At 46.9% G+C, this 24,572-nt stretch overlaps 1 protein-coding gene across 3 annotated transcripts in view; it reads right to left on the reverse strand.

Annotated features, from left to right (window-relative positions):
- LOC136631999 (uncharacterized) overlaps window positions 1–24,572 on the reverse strand; it is an 83,085-nt gene that overhangs the window by 16,599 nt on the left and 41,914 nt on the right. The gene's annotated exons all lie outside the window — the stretch shown is intronic.

The raw sequence follows: 24,572 nt of genomic DNA on the forward strand, positions 1-24,572 counted from the left end.
CCGTAACCTGGTGGCGGCTTTGCAGCTCGGCAGCCTCACGCACGTGCCATGCCTGGCCCACGTCTTTAATTTGGTGGTTCAGCGCTTTCTGAAAAGCTACCCACGCTTGTCAGACCTGCTCGGAAAGGTGTGCCGGCTCTGCGCACATTTCCGCAAGTCCCACACGGACGCTGCCACCGTGTGCACCCTGCAACATCGGTTTAATCTGCCAGTGCACCGACTGCTGTGTGACGTGCCCACACGGTGGAACTCTACGCTCCACATGTTGGCCAGGCTCTATGTGCAGTGTAGAGCTATAGTGGAATACCAACTCCAACATGGGCGGCGCAGTGGGAGTCAGCCTCCTCAATTCTTTACAGAAGAGTGGGTCTGGTTGGCAGCCATCTGCCAGGTCCTTGGAAACTTTGAGGAGTCTACCCAGATGGTGAGCGGCGATGCTGCAATCATTAGCGTCACCATTCCTCTGCTATGCCTCTTGAGAAGTTCACTGCAAAGCATAAAGGCAGATGCTTTGCGCTCGGAAACGGAGGCGGGGGAAGACAGTATGTCGCTGGATAGTCAGAACACCCTCCTGTCTATATCTCAGCACGTTGAGGAGGAGGAGGAGGAGCATGAGGAGGATGAGGAGGAGGGGGAAGAGACAGCTTGGCCCACTGCTGAGGGTACCCATGCTGCTTGCCTGTCATCCTTTCAGCGTGTATGGCCTGAGGAGGAGGAGGAGGAGGAGGAGGAGGATCCTGAAAGTGATCTTCCTAGTGAGGACAGCCATGTGTTGCGTACAGGTACCTTGGCACACATGGCTGACTTCATCTTAGGATGCCTTTCTCGTGACCCTCGCGTTACATGCATTCTGGCCACTACGGATTACTGGGTATACACACTGCTCGACCCACGGTATAAGGAGAACCTTTCCACTCTCATACCCGAAGAGGAAAGGGGTTCGAGAGTGATGCTATACCACAGGACCCTGGCGGACAAACTGATGGTAAAATTCCCATCCGACAGCGCTAGTGGCCGAAGGCGCAGTTCCGAGGGCCAGGTAGCAGGGGAGGCGCGGAGATCGGGCAGTATGTACAGCACAGGCAGGGGAACACTCTTTAAGGCCTTTGACAGCTTTCTGACTCCCCAGCAAGACTGTGTCACCGCTCTCCAGTCAAGGCTGAGTCGGCGGGAGCACTGTAAAAGGATGGTGAGGGAGTACATAGCCGATCGCACGACCGTCCTCCGTGATGCCTCTGCTCCCTACAACTACTGGGTGTCAAAGCTGGACACGTGGCCTGAACTCGCGCTGTATGCCCTGGAGGTGCTTGCTTGACCTGCGGCTAGCGTCTTGTCAGAGAGGGTGTTTAGTGCGGCTGGGGGAATCATCACGGATAAGCGTACCCGCCTGTCAACCGACAGTGCCGACAGGCTTACACTCATCAAGATGAACAAAGCCTGGATTTCCCCAGACTTCTCTTCTCCATCAGCGGACAGCAGCGATACCTAAACAATACGTAGGCTGCACCCGCGGATGGAAGCATCGTTGTCTATCACCATCAAAAATGGGGACCTTTTAGCTTCATCAATCTGTGTATAATATTCATCCTCCTCCTCCTGCTCCTCCTCCTGAAACCTGACGTAATCACGCCGAACGGGCAATTTTTCTTAGGCCCACAAGGCTCGGTCATATAATTTTTGTAAACAATTTTTATACGTTTCAGTGCTCATTAAAGCGTTGAAACTTTAACTTGAACCAATTTTTATTTTAACTGGGCTGCCTCCAGGCCTAGTTACAAATTAAGCCACATTAACCAAAACGATTAATGGGTTTCACCTGCCCTCTTGGTTGGGCAGGGGCAATTTTTCTGAGGTACATTAGTACTGTTGGTACACCAATTTTTTTGGGCCCTCGCCTACAGTGTAATCCAATTAATTTTTTGCCCACCTGCATTAAAGCTGACGTTACATCAGCTGTGCTGGGCACTGCAATGGGATATATTTATGTACCGCCGGTGGCTTCCTGGGACCCACCCATGCTGTCGGTCCACATGGACTTCCCATTAGGGAGATGTACGTGCCTGTGTATACTTATAAAAAACTCGAGCCTGACTGGGGCATGCAGTTTGGGCCGAAGCCCACCTGTATTTAATCAGACGTTAGCTCTGCTGTCCAGGGCACTGCAATGGGATATATTTTTGTACCACCAGTGGGTTGCAGGGAGCCACCCATGCTGTCGGTCCACACGGACCTCACATTAGGGAGTTGTACCTGCCTGTGTATTAAAAACCCCGGTCTTACTGGGGCATGCAGTGTGGGCCGAAGCCCACCTCTATTTTATCTGACGTTACCTCAGCTGTGCAGGGCAATGCAATGGGATATATTTATGTACCGCCAGTGGCTTCCTGGCACCCACCCATGCTGTCGGTCCACACGGAGTTGTAACTGCATGTGTCCACTTCTAAAGAACCCCAGTCTGACTGGGGCATGCAGTGTGGGCCGAAGCCCACCTGCATTAAACATGACATTACCTCAGCTGTGATGGGCACTGCAATGGGATATATTTATGTACCGCCGGTGGGTTCCAGGGAGCCACCCATGCTGTGTGTCCACAGGGACTTCACATTAGGGATTTGTACCTGCCAGTGTCTATGTATTAAAAACCCCGGTCAGACTGGGGCATGCAGTGTGGGCCGAAGACCACCTGCATTTAATCGGATGTTACCTCAGCTGTGATGGGCACTGCAATGGGTATATTTATGTACCGCCGGTGGCTTCCTGGGACCCACCCATGCTGTCGGTCCACACGGAGTTGTAACTGCATGTGTCTACTTCTAAAGAACCCCAGTCTGACTGGGGCATGCAATGTGGGCCGAAGCCCACCTGCATTTAACATGACATTACCTCAGCTGTGATGGGCAATGCAATGGGATATATTTATGTACCACCGGTGGCTTCCTGGCACCCACCCATGCTGTCGGTCCACACGGAGTTGTAACTGCATGTGTCCACTACTAAAGAACCCCAGTCTGACTGGGGCATGCAGTGTGGGCCGAAGCCAACCTGCATTTAACATGACATTACCTCAGCTGTGATGGGCACTGCAATGGGATACATTTATGTACAGCCGGTGGGTTCCAGGGAGCCACCCATGCTGTGGGTGCACACGGAATTCCCATTGCGGAGTTGTACCTGCCTGCGACTATTTATAAAAAATCGCGGTCTGACTGGGGCATGCAGACACCTTGACAGAATGAATAGTGTGTGGCACATAGGTTCCCCATTGCCATGCCCACGTGTGCAACTCCTGATGGAGGTGGCACAGGATTGGATTTCTCATTGCTGCTGTACAGCATTGTGGGCTATCGCCCCGCCCCTTTTAAAGAGGGTCGCTGCCTAGCCGTGCCAACCCTCTGCAGTGTGTGCCTGCGGTTCCTCCTCATGGCAGACGCACTTATAAATAGACATGAGGGTGGTGTGGCATGAGGGCAGCTGAAGGCTGCGCAGGGACACTTTGGTGTGTGCTGTGGACACTGGGTCGTGCGGGGGGGGAGGGGGTTGGGCAGCATGTAACCCAGGAGAAGTGGCAGCGGAGTGTCATGCAGGCAGTGATTGTGCTTTGTTGGAGGTAGTGTGGTGCTTAGCTAAGGTATGCATTGCTAATGATGGCTTTTCAGAAGTAAAAATTGTTGGGAGGGGGGGGCACTCTTGCCGCTATTGTGGCTTAATAGTGGGACCTGGTAACTTGAGATGCAGCCCAACATGTAACCCCTCGCCTGCCCTATCCGTTGCTGTGTCGTTCCCATCACTTTCTTGAATTGCCCAGATTTTCACAAATGGAAACCTTAGCGAGCATCGGCGATATACAAAAATGCTCGGGTCGCCCATTGACTTCAATGGGGTTCGTTATTCGAAACGAACCCTCGAGCATCGCGAAATTTTCGTCCCGAGTAACGAGCACCCGAGCATTTTGGTGCTCGCTCATCTCTAGTAATATTGTATGGGATGTTCACATGACTAATTATCTCCCTACAGATACAGTAGATGTTGTACTGACCCTGAGTTACATCCTTTATTATACTCCAGAGCTGCACTCTCTATTCTGCTGGTGGAGTCACTGTGTACAGACATTACTTAACCTGTGCTGATCCTGAGTTGTGTCATTTACAGCACAAGATAATCACTCAAGATAAGCGATCACCTTGCGCTGTCATCGGAGGATGCAGAAGACAGGCAGGGTTTCCCCGCTTGTCTTCTGCATACAGCTGTTCCCCGCTAGGAGCGCCCGGCTGTTATACAGTAGAGCGCTCCCAGCGAAGGATGCACAAGACAAGCATCTTGTCTTCTGCATCCAAAAGTTTTCTGCTGAGCTGCACCCACTTTTCTGCTGGTGGAGTCACTGTGTACATACATTACTTATCCTGTATTGATCCTGAGTTACATCCTGTATTATACTCCAGAGCTGCACTCAATATTCTGCTGGTGGAGTCACTGTGTACATACATTACATTACTTATCCTGTACTGATCCCGAGTTACATCCTGTATTATACTCCAGAGCTGCACTCACTATTCTGCTGGGGGAGTCACTGTGTACATACATTACTTATCCTGTATTGATCCTGAGTTACATCCTGTATTATACTCCAGAGCTGCACTCAATATTCTGCTGGTGGAGTTACTGTGTACATACATTACTTATCCTGCACTTATCCTGAGTTACATCATGTATTATACTCCAGAGCTGCACTCACTATTCTGCTGGTGGAGTCACTGTGTACATACATTACTTATCCTGTAATGATCCTGAGTTATATCCTGTCCTGCTGTAAGCGTCCACCCTAAAGGGTTAAGATTGCCCTGGAGATGAGAAATCTGGCGTTGTTATCACCTCTAGCAGCCAGTTTGCAAAACTGAACCCATATATTGTCTTCTATTTGTTGTGCTTTGATTGGCTTTCGGGAGATCACATGTTTAGAAGGCCCCAGAAAGCAGGAGGAGAGTGCAGGCACTGAAGTGAGGCTGCAGGAGCTGCTGGCTGTGCATAAAGGGTGCAGACAATACAGAGATCACAGTGAGATCTGAGTTCCTCTGGGGTCACAGAAGGACCTTATTAAAGAGACTCTGTCACCATCTTTTCGCACCCCTCTCTAAATGCAGCAATAGGGAGTGCCTGTCACACTGATTACAGTGATATGCGTGATGTGGGGATCTGTGCAGTAGTTTTGGAGAAACTTGTATTTTATCAGTAGCAGCAAATGCATAGAGGACTACGAAAAATTAGTCCTGGATATTCATGAGCTTCAGGCAACCTCCACCCGCCCTCCAGCCAATGATTGACAGATGGCTGCTTATTACTGTGTATAGAGAGAGCTGCCCATCATTGGCTGGAGTGGGTGTGGCTAGCCTGCAGCTCATGAATATGCAGGACTAGTTCTGTGTCTAGCTGCTACCAATAAAATACAAGTTTCTCCAAAACTACTGCATAGATCTACACAGCAGACATATCAGTGTAATCGGTGTGCCGGGCTCTATTGTATAGTGCACTTAGTGAGCGCTGCAGAAACATGCTGACAGAGTCTGTTTAATTACAAAAGGGGGACAGCATGGTCTATAACTTACTGAGGTGGTCCACTGTGACCCTGCCACCTAAGGGCCGTAGTCAGTCTACCTGGAAGTCTCTGTCTGTCTCATTCACACTACTTCAGTGCAGAGAAGGACTCAGATACATCAGCAGACATGTAGCAGTGATTCTTTCAGTCCGACATGCAAGGATCCCTTGATAATTATAAGCGGATCAGAAAGTGTCCCAGTGGGGGACGGGGGGGGGGGGGGGGGGGGAACCGAAGTGTATCCATTTTGAAAAAAAAAAAAGTTTTACAAAGTATCTATTTTGTATGTGTTTTACAAAGTATTGCTTAAGAATCTGATCAACATATCCGGCTCTCAGCTCTCAGCCACCCACGTAAGATCTGAAGAAGAACACAGCTCAAGCTACACCCTGGAACTGGACTGCTGTGCAGCGAGAACACAAGATCACATCCTGTAAAAGTATGATAGTGTATCGTTATAAGGGGTGTAATTATAGAGAACCGGTGGGACGAGGTTGAGCAACACTTGTGCTTTTGTTTTTAAACTTAAGTTCTTAATATGTTAATATGATGACTTTGATTTCTGTCTAGCGAGGCAGGAAACAACATGAACAGGAACGCCGTCACTTGTTTTTGAGGTACTATATAACTTTGGCTTATTGGGGGAATAAAGAGAACCATTTTGATATATACATCTTCAATGGTGTGACTTCTTCGGCTCTGCAAGCTCACATATCATATTGATTTGAACACCCGAGACATACATAAGGCCCATTTAGACACAACGATTATCGATCAAAAGATGTCGCTAAAGCAGCCCAAGATGAGCGATCACCTTGCGCTGCCAGCGGAGGATGCAGAAGACAAGCGGGGTGACCACGCTTGTCTTCTGCATCCAGCTGTTCCCCGCTCCAAGCGCTCATCTGTTATACAGCCGAGTGCTGGGAGCGGAGGATGCAGAAGACAAGCAGGGTGCACGGAGCGCCCAGCTATTATACAGCCGAGCGCTCCGTGTCGGGTATGGAGAACAAAGCTGGACAGCTCTGTTCTTTATACCCAGCACATTATCAGGGAGTGGGATACAGCTAAAACAATAGTATCAGCTGTATCCCGCTGTGAATCCCTGATAAGACTCATCCTTGTGTTTCAGCACGCTGAAAGACAGCAATGAGCGGAGGCTTAACAAAAACTGCACGATGTCAGTGCAGTTACACACAACGATTGTCGCTCAAAAGATGGCTTTTGAGCAAATTTTGAGCGATAATCGTTGTGTCTAAATGGGCCTTTAGACGTGTAGTAATTGTGCTAACCCCCAATGGGTTGTCTATCAAATACAGGATGGGTCCACCAAGAGACGCTCTTTATAACTGCTCTCCACTTTATCTGAGAAAGGAGGATGCTGAAGAAGACCTCCTCTATTACCCCAGAACTCCCTATTAGGATGAGTGAAAAGACTGCAGAACCCTTTAAAGGCACATATTAATAAATGATAACAGATAGATATGATTAGGGCTGAGCGATTCGGCCTTTATAGATCATTCTTGATTCTAACGCCAATTTTTCTTACTGGCAAACAAAGCTTCTGCACAAATATACCCATGTCGAGCCGCTCTTAGGCCCCATATGTCATCACCTTTACTTTAAAAAGGGACAGTTCTGCTAATATATTGCTATGTATGCAATTCTCTCTCGTAAAGGAACAGTACGGTCGCTCACTCTCTCGATATATCCGAATTGGCCCCCTTCTTTTTCAAATGAAACATCTGCCCCTGCATTTCAGATAGCTGGTGGTCCGTGTAAGGGACTGGCAGGTCACCACAAGTTAAAGGGCTATTCCAGTGAAAACACATTTTTCATCTATGCTCCCTCACCTGATTACTTGTTATACTCGAGAGGTCTCCTCTGTGTATTGCACTTACTTCCCTGCAGTGCAGTCCCCTGCCTGATGCTTATCAGATACCATCTTCATAGAGATTTTAAAGGGGTTTTCCAGGGAGAATACTATTGATAACCTGAAATCAATGCGAGCCATGGCTGCAGTTACAAGCGCCAGACACTATATAGAGGCTTGACCCACAGACCTCCGCTGCTTCCACTCCAAGCTCTATGTACTTGCAGCGCTGACGGCATACCCCAGTGACGGACCCCAGCCAATCAAGTATTGGTGACCTATCCTGAAGATAGGTCATCACTAGTATTCTTCCTGGAAAACCCCTTTAACTTTCGCTTTCACATCAATCCCATGATGCATCAGCACAGCACTAGCCAGATGCTGTACAATTTCTGCCTGCTGGGGGGACAGTTTAATTATTATTATCTTCCATATTCACCTAAATAAACTACAGAGCATAAGCATCCAGTCAGAAGGATGAGCTGTCACTGTGATAATCAGGGGATCTCGTCCTGTTGGAAGATCAAACCTGAGATTTCCTGTTCCAGCTGTGTCAGAAGCCATATTTGTAGGGTCCGGGTACAAAATCCCGTGAATTGCTTCCTCATGGAATAAGAAGGGTCCATAGACTTCCGTACAGGTTATAGCACAAAACACATTCACCTTAGCGGGGGCTGCACATACTCACCACATAGACAGGTAAGTCCCCTCTCCAAGACTCCGACTTTATATTTAACTGAGCCCAAAAGATGGAAGGCAGCTTCATCATTAAACACTAAAGACTCCATGAAACCATCGCTTGCAGACAATCACAAAAAGAATGTTGCTTCGCTTTGTCGTCCGGTTTCAGGTCGGTAACAGTTGCAATCAGTAGAGATAACATTGCAAACTATTCCGCATAATCTACCACACAGTTGGCGGCATGATGTCCAATTCTCTGCTTGCTCTGACGGATTTCGTGTGAAACTTGCACAGACGCGCTCCACCGTTTCCTCGCTTGGTGGACAGATGGTTGATTTTTCCCTACAGATACAACCTTTTTTCTTAAAATTGGAATACCACTTACAAGTTATGCGCCCACTCGGTGGATCTTTACTAAAGATGAGCGAACACCAAAATGCTCGGGTGTTCGTTATTCGAAACGAACTTCCCGCGATGTTCGAGGGTTCGTTTCAAATAGCGAACCCCATTGAAGTCAATGGGCGACCCGAGCATTTTTGTATTTCGCCGATGCTCGCTAAGGTTTTCATGTGTGAAAATCTGGGCAATTCAAGAAAGTGATGGGAACGACACAGCAACGGATAGGGCAGGCGAGGGGCTACATGTTGGGCTGCATCTCAAGTTCCCAGGTCCCACTATTAAGCCACAATACCGGCAAGAGTGCCCCCCCCCCTCCCAACAACTTTTACTTCTGAAAAGCCCTCATTAGCAATGCATACCTTAGCTAAGCACCACACTACCTCCAACAAAGCACAATCACTGCCTGCATGACACTCGCTGCCACTTCTCCTGGGTTACATGCTGACCAACCCCCCCCGCACGACCCTGTGTCCACAGCGCACACCAAGTTGTCCCTGCGCAGCCTTCAGCTGCCCTCATGCCACGCCACACTCATGTCTATTTATAAGTGCGTCTGCCATGAGGAGGAACCGCAGGCACACACTGCAGAGGGTTGGCACGGCTAGGCAGCGACCCTCTTTAAAAGGGGCGGGGCGATAGCCCACAATGCTGTACAGAAGCAATGAGAAATATAATCCTGTGCCACCGCCATCAGGAGCTGCACACGTGGGCATAGCAATGGGGAACCTATGTGCCACACACTATTCATTCTGTCAAGGTGTCTGCATGCCCCAGTCAGACCGGGCTTTTTAATTCATAGACACAGGCAGGTACAACTCCCTATTGTGAAGTCCCTGTGGACCGACAGCATGGGTGGCTCCCTGGAACCCACCGGCGGTACATAAAAATATCCCATTGCATTGCCCAACACAGCTGAGGTAGTAATGTCGTGCTTAATGCAGGTGGGCTTCGGCCCACACTGCATGCCCCAGTCTGACTGGGGTTCTTTAGATGTGCTTTCAGATGCATTTATAATTCTCTGTGGACCCACAGCATGGGTGGGTGCCAGGAAGCCACCGGCGGTACATAGAAATATCCCATTGCATTGCCCAACACAGCTGAGGTAGTAATGTCGTGCGTAATACAGGTGGGCTTCGGCCCACACTGCATGCCCCAGTCAGACTGGGGTTCTTTACAAGTGGACACATGTAGGTTACACTCCGTGTGCACCTACAGCATGGGTGGCTCCCTGGAACCCACCGGCGATACACAAAAATATCCCATTGCATTGCCCAACACAGCGGATGTAACGTCAGCTGTAATGCAGGTGGGCTAAAAATTCATTTGATTACACTGTAGGCGAGGGCCCCCAAAAATTGCTGTATCAACAGTACTAATGTACATCCAAAAAATTGGCCATGGCCAGCCAAGAGGGCAGGTGAAACCCATTAATCGCTTTGGTTAATGTGGCTTAAGTGGTAACTAGGCCTGGAGGCAGCCCAGTTTAACGAAAAATTGGTTCAAGTTAAAGTTCCAACGCTTTTAAGCGCATTGAAACTTTTAAAAATTGTTCAGAAAAATTATTTGAGTGAGCCTTGTGGCCCTAAGAAAAATTGCCCGTTCAGCGTGATTACGTGAGGTTTCAGGAGGAGGAGCCGGAGGAGGAGGAGGAATATTAGACACAGATTGATGAAGCAGAAATGTCCCCGTTTTGGATGGTGAGAGAGAACGTAGCTTCCATCCGCGGGTGCAGCCTACGTATTGCTTACGTATCCTTGCTGTCCGCTGGTGGAGAAGAGAAGTCTGGGGAAATCCAGGCTTTGTTCATCTTGATGAGTGTTAGCCTGTCGGCACTGTCGGTTGACAAGCGGGTACGTTTATCTGTGATGATTCCCCCAGCCGCACTAAACACCCTCTCCGACAAGACGCTAGCCGCAGGACAAGCAAGCACCTCCAGGGCATACAGCGCTAGTTCAGGCCACGTGTCCAGCTTCGACACCCAGTAGTTGTAGGTGGCAGAGGCGTCACGGAGGATGGTCGTGCGATCAGCTACGTACTCCCTCACCATCCTTTTACAGTGCTCCCGCCGACTCAGCCTTGACTGGGGAGCGGTGACACAGTCTTGGTGGGGAGCCATAAAGCTGTCCAGGCCCTTAAAGACTGTTGCACTGCCTGGGATGTACATGCTGCTCGATCTCCGCACCTCCCCTGCTACCTTGCCCTCGGTACTGCGCCTTCTGCCACTAGCGCTGTCGGCTGGGAATTTTACCATCAGCTTGTCCGCAAGGGTCCTGTGGTATAGCAACACTCTCGAACCCCTTTCCTCTTCGGGAATGAGAGTGGGCAGGTTCTCCTTATAGCGTGGGTCGAGCAGTGTGTACACCCAGTAATCCGTTGTGGCCAGAATGCGTGCAATGCGAGGGTCACGAGAAAGGCATCCTAACATGAAGTCAGCCATGTGTGCCAGGGTACCCGTACGCAACACATGGCTGTCTTCACTAGGAAGATCACTTGCAGGATCCTCCTCCTCCTCCTCCTCCTCCTCCTCCTCAGGCCATACACGCTGAAAGGATGACAGGCAATCAGCCGGTGTACCGTCAGCAGCGGGCCAAGCTGTCTCTTCCCCCTCCTCCTCATCCTCCTCATGCTCCTCCTCCTCCTCCTGTACGCGCTGAGAAATAGACAGGAGGGTGCCCTGACTATCCAGCGGCATACTGTCTTCCCCCGCCTCCGTTTCCGAGCGCAAAGCAGCTGCCTTTATGCTTTGCAGGGAATTTCTCAAGATGCATAGCAGAGGAATGGTGACGCTAATGATTGCAGCATCGCCGCTCACCACCTGGGTAGACTCCTCAAAATTACCAAGGACATGGCAGATGTCTGCCAACCAGGCCCACTCTTCTGAAAAGAATTGAGGAGGCTGACTCCCACTGCGCCGCCCATGTTGGAGTTGGTATTCGACTATAGCTCTACGCTGTTCATAGAGCCTGGCCAACATGTGGAGCGTAGAGTTCCACCGTGTGGGCACGTCGCACAGCAGTCAGTGCACTGGCAGCTTAAAGCGATGTTGCAGGGTGCGCAGGGTGGCAGCGTCCGTGTGGGACTTGCGGAAATGTGCGCAGAGCCGGCGCACCTTTACGAGCAGGTCTGACAAGCGTGGGTAGCTTTTCAGAAAGCGCTGAACCACCAAATTAAAGACGTGGGCCAGGCATGGCACATGCGTGAGGCTGCCGAGCTGCAGAGCCGCCACCAGGTTACGGCCGTTGTCACACACGACCATGCCCGGTTGGAGGCTCAGCGGCGCAAGCCAGCGGTCGGTCTGCTCTGTCAGACCCTGCAGCAGTTCGTGGGGCGTGTGCCTCTTATCTCCTAAGCTGAGTAGTTTCAGCACGGCCTGCTGACGCTTGCCCACCGCTGTGCTGCCACACCGCGCGACACCGACTGCTGGCGACATGCTGCTGCTAACACATCTTGATTGCGAGACAGAGGTTGCGGAGGAGGAGGAGGAGGGTGCTTTAGTGGAGGAAGCATACACCTCCGCAGATACCACCACCGAGCTGTGGCCCGCAATTCTGGGGGTGGGTAGGACGTGAGCGGTCCCAGGCTCTGACTCTATCCCAGCCTCCACTAAATTCACCCAATGTGCCGTCAGGGAGATGTAGTGGCCCTGCCCGCCTGTGCTTGTCCACGTGTCCGTAGTTAAGTGGACCTTGCCACTAACCGCATTGGTGATGGCGCGTACAATGTTGCGGGAGACGTGGTCGTGCAGGGCTGGGACGGCACATCGGGAAAAGTATGATACCTTTGAAGGACTCCGTTTCCACAACCCTATACGGCAGCATCTCAAGGCTGATGAATTTTGCTATGCGGACGGTTAACGTTTGAGCGTGCGGGTGCGTGGCGGCGTACTTGCGCTTGCGCTCCAACAGTTGCGCAAGCGACGGCTGGACGGTGCGCTGAACTACACTGGTGGATGGGGCCGAGGACAGCGGAGGTGAGGGTGTGGGTGCAGGCCATGAGGCGGTAGTGCCCGTGTCCTGAGAGGGGGGTTGGATCTCAGTGGCAGGTTGGGGCACAGGGGGAGAGGCAGGGGTGCAAACCGGAGGCGGTGAACGGCCTTCGTCCCACCTTGTGGGGTGCTTGGCCATCATATGTCTGCGCATGGTGGTGGTGGTGAGGCTGTTGGTGTTGGCTCCCCGGCTGAGCTTTGCGCGACAAAGGTTGCACACCACTGTTCGTCGGTCGTCAGGCGTCTCTGTGAAAAACTGCCAGACCTTAGAGCACCTCGGCCTCTGAAGGGTGGCATGGCGCGAGGGGGCACTTTGGGAAACAGTTGGTGGATTATTCGGTCTGGCCCTGCCTCTACCCCTGGCCACCGCACTGCCTCTTGCAACCTGCGCTGCTGCTGCCCGTGCCTCCCCCTCTGAAGACCTGTCCTGTGTAGGCGTTGCACACCAGGTGGGCTCAGTCACCTCATCGTCCTGCTGCTCTTCCTCCGAATCCTCTGTGCGCTGCTCCCTCGGACTTACTGCCCTTACTACTACCTCACTGCAAGACAACTGTGTCTCATCGTCATCGTCCTCCTCACCCACAGAAAGTTCTTGAGACAGTTGGCGGAAGTCCCCAGCCTCTTCCCCCTGACCCCGGGAACTTTCGAATGGTTGGGCATCAGTGACAATAAACTCCTCTGGTGGGAGAGGAACCACTGCTGCCCAATCTGAGCAGGGGCCCGAGAACAGTTCCTGGGAGTGTTCCCGCTCCTGAGCATGTGTCATTGTAGTGGAGTGAGGAGGCTGGGAGGAAGGAGGAGCAGCAGACAGAGGATTCGGATTTGCAGCAGTGGACGGCGCAGAACTGTGGCTGGACGATAGGTTGCTCGAAGCACTTTCTGCCATCCACGACAGGACCTGCTCACACTGCTCATTTTCTAATAACTGTCTCCCGCGTGGACCCATGAATTGTGCGATGACTGTCGGGACGCCAGAAACGTGCCTGTCTACTAATCGCGCAGCAGACGGCTGCGATACACCTAGAACATGAGTTCGGCCTGTGCTCACACCCTGACTTGGCCCTCCGCGTCCTCGGCCGCGTCCACGTCCTCTAGGCCTACCCCTACCCCTCAGCATGCTGTATTACCAGTGATTTGATTTCACAGGCAGGAAATAAATTGGCGCAAGACTGCAGGCCAAATATAATTTTTTCCCTTTTTTGAAAACGAAACGCCCCACTGCCTCTAGTGAATGAATAATCTAAGTTTAATAACTGTGCTGTGGCCCTGCTAATGTGTCACAGAACTTGAGGGTAGCAGAGTTATTAACTCTGGCAGAGCAGGTATTTTTTTCCCAATTAAGGAAAGCAAATGGCGAAGCCAGCAGTAAACCGTAGCTGGGTGCGTCTGATTTTTTAACGTTGTACACGCAGCTCACACATGTCCACAGCCCTTAGGACGGACAGAGGCAGGACAAATAGATTTCTTTTCCCTTTTTTTACACCAAAAGGACCCACTGCGTATATTCAATGAACATGAGAAGTTTTATAACTGTGCTGTGGCCCTGCTAATGTGTCACAGAACTTGAGGGTAGCAGAGTTATTAACTCTGGCAGAGCAGGTATTTTTTTCCCAATTAAGGAAAGCAAATGGCGAAGCCAGCAGTAAACCGTAGCTGGGTGCGTCTGATTTTTTAACGTTGTGCACGCAGCTCACACGTGTCCACAGCCCTTAGGACGGACAGAGGCAGGACAAATAGATTTCTTTTCCCTTTTTTTTACAACAAAAGGACCCACTGCATATATTCAATGAATAATAACTGTGTTGTGGCCCTGCCTACACAATTCTTTCCCTGTAGTATCAATTGAGGGTGCAATGCTCTGCAGAGGCGATTTTGAGAGAAAAAAAAAATGCAGCACTGCTAACAGTAGCCTGGACAGTACTGCACACGGTTAAATATGGCCCTAGAAAGGACCGTTGAGGTTCTTGAAGGCTACACTCACTCCTAACACTCTCCCTGCCTATCCAACACTTCTGTCCCTAATGCCGGGTGCAACGCTCTGCAGAGGCGATTTTGAGAAGAAAAAAAAAAAGGCACTGCTAACAGCAGCCAACACACAGGTATTACTGGCCCTAATTAGGACCTTTGGGGTTCTTGAAGCCTACACTAACTGCTATTTCTCTCCCTACAGCAGCTCCGGTACCAGCAGCACTGTCCCTCATCTAACTCACAAGGCATCTGAGGCGAGCCGCGGGAGGGGCCGACTTTTATATTCGGGTGACATCTGATCTCCCCAGCCACTCACTGCAGGGGGGTGGTATAGGGCTTGAACGTCACAGGGGGAAGTTGTAATGCCTTCCCTGTCTTTCAACTGGCCAGAAAAGCGCGCTAACGTCTCAGGGAAGGAAGTGAAAGTAACCCGAATACCGCATGGTGTTCGTTACGAATAACGAGCATCCCGAAAACCCTAATATTCGCACGAATATCAAGCTCGGACGAATACGTTCGCTTATCTCTAATCTTTACCAAACTTTGCTCAAAAATAACCAATAACAGACTGGACTACATGAAAATCGAGTACATAAAACGTTCTCCAGTCTACGTTGGCAGACATTTTGTCTCCTGGCAATAACTACGTCAGAATAAAACTTTTTGGACCTCATTTAACAAAACTGTCTAGCAGTAAAACTGTCCTTGCTGCCCACAGCAACCAATCACAGCTGTGATTGGTTGCTATTAGTAACAAGGGCAGTCTTACTGTTAGGGTATGCTCACACGGGCAGAAATGAATGGGTTTGTAATACCAAGCCTAACCACTGTAGTGAGAATGGAGCTGCCTGTTTCCTGCAGAAAAGTACATCCACCCAGAAAACAGCTTATTGGTGGAGGTCCTGAGTGACAAATTTCCGCTGATCTACTATTAATGAATTATCCTGAGGATAGGCCATAAATAGTTTACTACTAGACAATCCCTTTAAGCCATTTTCAATTCTGTATCAAAATTTGCACAGCGGCATGCAGATTCTGATGCAGAATTTCCTGCTGTGCATGTTGTGGCCAAATTCCACCCATGAGAAAGTTCCCATAAGCAGCATTCTGTTCACAGGGATTGGAGAGCAACCGTAGTCATATATAAGCAGGGATTGAAGAGCGCGATAACGGTGAACACATGCACAGCCTCTTGGGAGAAAGCATGAACTCTGGGAATTGAATCTATTCTGACTTCTCAAATTCACACTTCTCCAAATTACAATACAAGTGTTTTTCTTCATATAGAGCTCAAAACTATGTTATATAGAATATTATTATGTCATCCAAATAGGGCACTACAAATTCATCCAGAAGATATTGAAAAATATCACTGATAAAACAGACATAGCTGGGGAGCAGGCAAGCGGGGCATGTGCCCCGGGATTGGTGAGGAAGGGGAGGTGCCAGACCAGCCTATAGTCAAAGGAGGCAGTCAGTTCTTCGTAAACAGCTCAAAACTTGCTTCCGATGTTACTCAAGGTGTTCAAAGAATATTAGTATGTCATCCTAATAGGGCACTACAAATTCATCCAGAAGATACTGGAAAATATCACTGATAAAACAGAGACATAGCTGGGTAGCTGGCAGGTGGGGCATGTGCTCCGGGATAGGTGGAGAAAGGGGGGTGCCGGCCCAGCCTATAGTCAAAGGAGACAATCAGTTGCAGGAAATCAGAGAAAGTCTGAAGGACCTTCCATGTAATAATCATGTGACCAGTTTGGAGAAATTGAAGGACTTTTGATGACATTATTATCTTGTGATCAGTCACGTGTGGGAGGAGTCACACTCCAAGCTATGCTATGGGTTTCTTGCAGTCTTTTCAAAAGGAAATAAAGAGAGATAGGTAAGAGAGATCTAATATTTGTGCGGGGGCACGTAGGAAGACACCATTACTAAAAGTAAAGTAAACACTCCACTAAATGTCATCAGTTTAACTCAGGAAGAAGTGTAGAATCACTTTAAAAAGATTAAAATAGACAAATTGCTGGGTCCTGACGGCACCCCCAGGTTTCAAGGGAATTAAGCAATGTGATAGACAGGCCGTTGTTTCTTATATTTAAGGACTTTATAGTAACAGGGTCTGTTCCATTGGATTAGCGCATAGCCAATGTGGTGCCGATATTCAAAAGGGGGTCAAAAAGTGAACCTGGAAAATACAGGCCAGTAAGACTAACTGTGTGGGCAAAATCTGGGTAAAATGCTTGAAGGCTTTCTAAAAGATGTTATCCTGCAGTACCTCAAGGGAAATAGATGTATCCATATCAGCATGAGTTTATGAGAGATCACTCTTTTCACAGTAACAGACTAAAATATAAGTTCTTTATTAGGGGTATATTAAAAAAACATAAATGGGCTAACACACAAACAAAAAATTATATAAACCAAAAAAAATCAGTTACTTTTTGGTATACCACTGGCGTCCACTCAAAGACCGGATATGTGTGTGGGGCCAGATAGCAGATCAGTGCTACAGGTAAGTGATAGGAAGAGCTTAGTCACTTCCAAAAATGGTAAAGATCATGCAGCATCAAGATTTGGAGGTAAGGTGCTCCTCCAACTTGATATTGAGATGCTGCAGTGATCCACCAGAGTGATTGCTGTCTTAGACAGTATCCAACATAGGGACGTGTCAGTATCTCAAACTCTTTGGCATCAATCACGGGCAAAGAGAAAAAGTTTTCCTATAATAAGGATTTTTCACAATCAGACACTCATAGTCGGAGTGTTAGAATGAACTGTGCTCGACGCGTTTCCCCACAATAGAAAAATGTGGTTCATCAGGAGCTCAGATGGGTTCGACAGGCATTCGTATAGCACTGTTTATAGTAATGAATTAGCAAACGATATTTTAAAATGAAGTCAGATAGTACAGATAGTGCAATGACTTAGAGGCAATCTGTATGATTGCTCAGTATATTAGATGCATAGAAGCAAAATTGCGTATTCAGGCATCAACTAAAGAAATACACGTGCACTCCCAGCATTAGTATGCAGAGTATGGTCTCTCTGCTTGATCTTAGTTGATGGGAGCTTATCAGTAGGAGGTCTGAGAGATATTGGCTCAATATATTATGAAAACTGCAGCCAAAGTATAGGCTCCCTGGGTAACAGAGAGCTATAAAGCTGAAACTCTGGATGCAGTATCAGCTTGGCAGTTTAAATGATAGCCCAGTGTCATCAGGACTGTCTCGTCTAGATGATATAACGGAGATAAGAGGAGGATGTTAGGTATATAGGAAAGTGGTCACCATATAAGTGTGGCCGCCTCTATAACCAAACTAGACTTCAGACCCAGGCTGAAACTATAGGCTTAATTTTAAATAGTATAAAGAGCCTCCCTGCATGCTACCAGGTATAAGCCAGCAGCAGGTTTCTCTGATCTACTCCTTCCTACAGAAGATAGTTGTTATGCCCATGCATCAAAAAGTCAAAAAACACCAAAAATAAATAAATATATAAATAAAGAGGTAAAGCCTGTGGCTCTGATGGTGAGCCACAGGAGTAATGCAGGAGTGTATGTGTCAGCCTCTCATATACTGATTACTGGACCGCCTTGATGGGAGGAGAGTAATAAGTGAGCCAATCAGCGGCTCACAAAAAAATAAAGGGGACCCGACTATGCAAATATCCATGCTGCAGCTCTAATCAGAGTGTTTAAGATGTGAATCCACAGTTGCAACATGCTTATCAGCATATTACCGGCAAGAGGGTTAGATAGACCAGTGCATAGCGGTGTCTGATCGCTCACCGCTATGCCAGATTGTTCAGAGATTATGCTAGTAGCTCCTACCGACATAGGAAGCTACTGTGCATGTGTGTGACATCATCACATGGTCACGTGATCGCCAGAGTGGTCACATGACCGCCAGGAAGGTCCTGGTGGCACCAGAGATGGAATGCAAGCCCTATATGGACCGGAGGGCAACCACAGCAACCTGAGCCAGGATTCAAAGTTTAGAGCTGCTAAATAAAGGTGTATTTGCAATGTCTGTACTTTCCTTTATGTATTGTAGTTTGTTAAGGACAAATATAGATGGTACCCATTATGAAGAAGTTCTTTCAGGTAAATATACACATCCAGTAGTATATAATGGTACTTAAATGCAGAATAAATATAATGCCACACAAATACATGTTTAGATGATCTGATATCAAATATGGACACCATAATAGGAAATACAGGCTGAAGGAGAACATGGAACGGTCTAATCGGAGGAAAACATATTAATAGATCTTTATCCGGGGAAAAAAAGCACAAATGCTGTTTGAATTAATCCAGGAAACAATTAAAGCATAGACTTTCATTGAGACCGAGTGGATTCAGACTGTTCATACGAAAAATCCATGCCGCTTCTTTTTGTAACAGCCGCTGGTCCACATTTCCCCTTCTCCCATGTGTGCGTAGCAATTCTATGCCTTGAAATTTTAGCGTATTTGCATCACCATTATGCGTTGACCAAATATGGTCCGCTAAAGGTGTAGATTCTCGTCTTTCTATGTTTCCTATGTGGCCAAGTATCCTGCGCCGGAACTGCTGTATCGTCTTCCCTATGTAGTTTTTTGGGCAGGGGCAGGTGGCCATGTAAATGATATTACGAGTCTTGCAGTTAATAAAGTCTTGGCACTGGAAAGTCTGATTGGAAACAGCACACGTGAAAGAATTAGCTTTTAGAATGAAGGGGCAAGCGGCACAGGTATGGCATGGAAAAGTGCCTACTGGTCTGTTTTGACCTAACCAGGTCAGTCTGGATTCGTCAGGATGTAAATGACTTTTGACGAGATGATCTTTTAAATTGTGGCCTCGTCTGTAAGTAATGCATGGTTTCATAGGTATGTGATCTCTGATACCCGGATCATTTTTAAGAATGTCCCAATAATGAGATAAAATCTCTCGTATCTGCACCGAAGCTGTATCAAAGGTGCCTATCACTCGTGAAGAATGTTCAACAGCCCGTACTCGTGGTGTTAGTAATGTAGTGCGAGGCTGTTGAGATGCATATTGATAGGCTTTCATGACTACGTCCTCAGGGTACCCCCTTGTTGTAAAGCGTTTCATCAGTTTTTTACTTTCTTGGAAAAAGGAAGCTTCATCTGAACAATTACGGCGTAGACGAAGGAACTGGCCCTTAGGAATACAGCGTTTCAAGAGTGTAGGATGGTAACTCTGCCAGCCCAATAGACTATTGGTCGCAGTCTGCTTCCGGTGCAAAGTTGACGAGATGGTGCCATCCTCGTTCTTAGAGATCCGAAGATCAAGGAAGGGTAATGATGTCGGGTGGATGTCACTAGTGACACGTAGATTTAAGGTGTTCACATTTAGTGCATCCACGAAGGTCTCCAAGGATGAGGGAGTCCCCTTCCATAGAACGAGGATGTCGTCTATATAGCGTAACCAGAGGATGATATTGTCGGACCAGAGTGGATTATTGTAAATGACCCTTTCCTCCCACCAGCCCCGCTACAGATTAGCATAAGATGGGGCACATGGCGTCCCCATCGCTGTACCCCTGAGCTGGTGGAAGTACTCGGAGTCAAACACAAAATAATTGTGCTTCAAGATGAATTCCAATAGGTCAACGACACACTGGTTATGGCTATTGTAATGTGCACCCCTTTGTTGGAGAAAGGAAGACACTGCTGTCAAACCGCCGTCATGAGGGATGGAGCTGTACAATGCTTCGATGTCTAATGATGCTAAGATGACATTGGGTTCGATTGTAATGCCATCAAGAATACGCAGGACGTCCATCGTATCTCTAACATACGATCTCAATGAGAGGACGTATGGGCGCAAAGTTTTGTAGTTTGGGTCTTTTTTATTTCCAAGAAAGCCTGTTACAACAAGTTTAAATGAATTCCAGGCATTTTTTTTCTTCCATTTTCATTTTAGTGACAAAGATTTCATCTTTTAAAAGTTTTCTCATGTCAGGCCCAACAAACACTCCCTCTTTCAGCTTAGCATCTGATAGACCAGGAAACTGTTCACAAAGATACTTGAAACACTCTCCTTCTTTGTGTAATGCTTTCACAAACTGTTTCATTAGTCCCAATTTGATATGAAGTGGTGGAAGTAAGATCTTCTTAGGATCCACTAAACTTTGTCTTTCAACATTTTTAACTCCAGGAATAAGAGCCTTTCTGATTGGCCAGGTCTGCTTGACATAGTGTTGTTTCCTGTCACGGCTATCCCATTCACAGAGGAAACATGGAAACTTTGTGTAACCACTTTGTTGACCTAGTAACATGGAAATAACTTTCAAATCCCCACAAATGGTCCATTTATGGTCAGAGCAGCTGAGCTTATTAAGAACAAACCCAAGATTTTCGTAGCATTCTTTCAAATGGACTGAGTGTCCAACAGGCACAGAAGCATATTGGTTACCATTGTGAAGAAGTACGGCTTTCAAACTCCTTTTTGACGAATCTATGAAAAGTCTCCATTCCTCTGGGTCATACGTTATGTTGAACATTTCCATGATTCCAGGTACATTGTTGCAGAAAACTAGTTCACCCTCTTGTGTAAAAAAAGGTACAAATTCCTTTTCTCTAAGTCGGTACCATGAAAATGAAACACCGGAGGCTAACATATGTCTTTCTTTAAGTCTAGACCCTAACACTTCCGCTGAATCCTTTGGTAGGCCCAGATCTCGTACTAAATTGTTCAAGTCTGATTGAGAGAAAAGTTCAGGGTCATTGGTACCTGGATCATAGCTGTCATCATTATCGCTGCTACTATGTGACATTTGGTCTAAATCGTCTAAAATATTGTCCAGGGTATCCGGAGGTGAAGGAATAGGCAAGTCAGGTCCATGAGGAACAGGGCGAATAGCCGAACGTATGTTGGTTGGGTATGAAATGTCCTTCCTGTTTTTTAAATTGAAACCTTGCACTGAACAAGAACAAAAATAACAGTCATCACTGGGATTTTTAGGCTCTCTCCAAACCATGGGTACTCCAAAACGAAATTATTTCTTCTTACCTTGAAACCATTGTCTCAGTTCTTCAACACACACAGAACACACTATATGGGGAGCCCAAGATTTATCTTGGTCCCCTAATTTCATACCAAAGTATGCAAAATACACCTTCTGAACAAAATTAGAAATGTTCCTTTGTTGCTTCTTGACGGTATAAGACCCACAAATATAACAGAAACAGTTAGGAGAGTTGACACATCTTCTAGTAGCCATTTCTTCAAAATACCGTATCACAAAACTGTTTGATGCGTACACCACAGTGGCTGGCTCCACACTGAGTCACTGACTGCAGTCAAGGTCACGCCTAGCAGACAGTTTAGATTCATTGTCGTACGCGTGCCGAACCTGAAAAACCCTGAAAATAAGAAAATTTCAGGTGAAATTTGTGACTTATCTAGGGGTGATGGAATTTTTTCACTATTTTTACTGTAATCAGCCAAAAAAATACTGTTAAACCCACTAATTAAATATGCTACAATTTTTTCATCGCAGACCTGTGTAATCGTTGTGTCTAAACAAGGCTTAACTATCTTTGATCAAAGATCAAGTTGATTTGTGAAAGGTCAGCAGGCTTTGGACAATACCAGAAGGATCCTAATCCTTGCAAACTTGATTGAATCCACAAAAGACCCCATGTTTCTTCTTGCTCTGGATGCCGAAAAGGCATTTTACCATATAAATTGGTCATACGCTTTTGCAGCTCTAGGCGAGATGGGTTTTGGTGTCCCTTTTCTGACAGTCATATCCACATTGTATCAAACTCCTTGGCACGAGTCTGCACTAATGGTGCATTATCAGATGACTTCAAAATTACAAAAAGCAGATCTTCATATTATCTTTAGAATCTGTAGCCCAAGGCCTCAGAGAAAATACCCTTATTAAGGAATACAGATTGGAGACTGCTCCAAGCTAATATCATTATATGCAGATTATATCATTCTGACGTTAACCATCTCTTGATAAAGCTCTGGAGTTCATAAAAGAGTTTGGACTTATATCTTACTACAAAATAAATAGAAAGAAATCTCAAGTCTTACCTATAAATATCCCAGATTATTTGCTATACTATCTACAACAAAAACATGGCAATATGTAGGTATAAAATACCTGGGCATATCAGTTACTGGTCTACGTGAAAAACTTTTTTTGATCCTATGTTGAAAGTATTGCGGGAAGACTCCCAAAAACTCGAAATATCATGGATGGGAAGAATCGCTACCTTCAAAATGCTTTTACTGCCAAAAATTGCTTATTCTGCACCCCCCCCCCCCCTATTGATCTACTATGATGTTTTTTCACGACCATGAATAGAATCTCAATTTGTTTGGGTGAAATGCAAACATTCGCCAACCAGCACCGTACTCACTAAGGTCAAATGGATAAGAGGCCTAGGCCTCCTAGACATTCACGACTACTATCACTTGTTTCTCAACTAGCCCCATAGTGGAGGTCTGAAAACCAAAAATATTGGGTCCATAGTGAACATCATTTAGCCTCCTCTATCTCAATCAGTTCCCTTGTATCATTTGCCTTTACTATCTTATCTCTCTCAACTAACTCAAACTTCCTTAAAAGTTTGGAAAAAAATTCAAGATCAGTCAAAACCACAAAGCGCTCTCCTGAAAGATTACATCACCCAAGATTTGCTGCAATACACCATACCATACCTAAATATTTCAAATTGGAAGAATCTCTTGTTCTGTTTGAGAAGCTCAATATCACCTGGCCCCAGGGAACCAATACAAATATCTGTAAATACAACATTTCCTACATATACATAAACCTCTACTTCTCTGGGGCAATTCAAATAAATTTCATATATTTTCTAAGGGAACTAAAAGATTAAATCCTACAGTATATATGGATTATTACATGATTGTGCCAAGTTCTAAAAATATTCTCTCTGAAAGAGTGGGAAAGGGAGTTGGGCAACAGAGAATGGAAGCAAGCCTTCTATCTGACCCATAAACCACTCAAGTAGAAATATTAATGAAAATCACACAAGGATGGCACTATACGCCAACCTGTCTTTCCAAGATATACTTGAGAATTGTGTCGGCAAAGGACTTGTTATTTGTATAGGGTGTACTTGCTTTCATGGAATTTATTTATTGATGGTTGGCAAGGGCGAGTGCACTCAGAATAGTCCATCCATGAGGTATCGTCCCCTTTCCTCTCTCCTCCTGTATGTGACAGTATTATCTTGTGTCAGGATAAAGAGAAGCCCAGACTTGTGCATCTTCTGCTAACAGGACAGGTTGATGAACACTACCTTAGATCCGTCAGTGTGGTACTTAGAAACATGAGTAGACCACCTTGGAAACTTTACTGAGGTGGACACAAAAAAGCTCTTCAATAGGAATAGCAGGTGGTGCTATTCTAAAATTAGTCCTCCTCTGCTGTTATCTACTCTGTCTCTATATAGATGTCCGACTAGATGGACCGTGTGCTCTCCTCTTACCATCAGTGGACAGATGTAGCCAAGTTTATCCTGACAGTGATAACGTCCTGCAATAAGTTATCTTATCATAAGCTATTGAAAAACTATTGTTATCCTAACACAACCAACGCCTTTGAAAAGCTATTGAAATACCAAATTAACTGTGAAACAGAACATTATCTTAATTTGTTTAGACTCATGTTAAATTTGGTTGCCTCTCTACATAGATGGACCATGTGCTCTGCTCCAGCGCTGTATAAATGGGTTATCCATGGATTTTGACAAGTCGAAAGTCAGCTTCAGGAGACATGTGCACTATCCATGTGTTTCTCCGCTGCTAACGGGACATGTGCCCATTGTTGAGCCCTTTGGATTTGGATATGGTTTATTTGGACACTTTTGAGGAGAATATTCTAAAAACTGTTGCTGGATTCCAAGCCAGCCCCTGCTCCTCTTTAGTCGGACTTGGCAATGGCTTAGCCCTGAGAACGAGGGTGCGTCTGTCACGAACTTTATGTTTGTTGTTCAAAATGTTAAAGCAAGCAAAGCTCCAAAGATTTGGAAACCATCTGTTTTTCATGTTGTGCAATGAAACCGTTTGCAGCATACTAATGAGAACT

The sequence above is a fragment of the Eleutherodactylus coqui genome, chromosome 6 (genome assembly GCF_035609145.1).
Source record: "Eleutherodactylus coqui strain aEleCoq1 chromosome 6, aEleCoq1.hap1, whole genome shotgun sequence".
In the NCBI taxonomy this organism is placed as follows: Eukaryota; Metazoa; Chordata; class Amphibia; order Anura; family Eleutherodactylidae; genus Eleutherodactylus; species Eleutherodactylus coqui.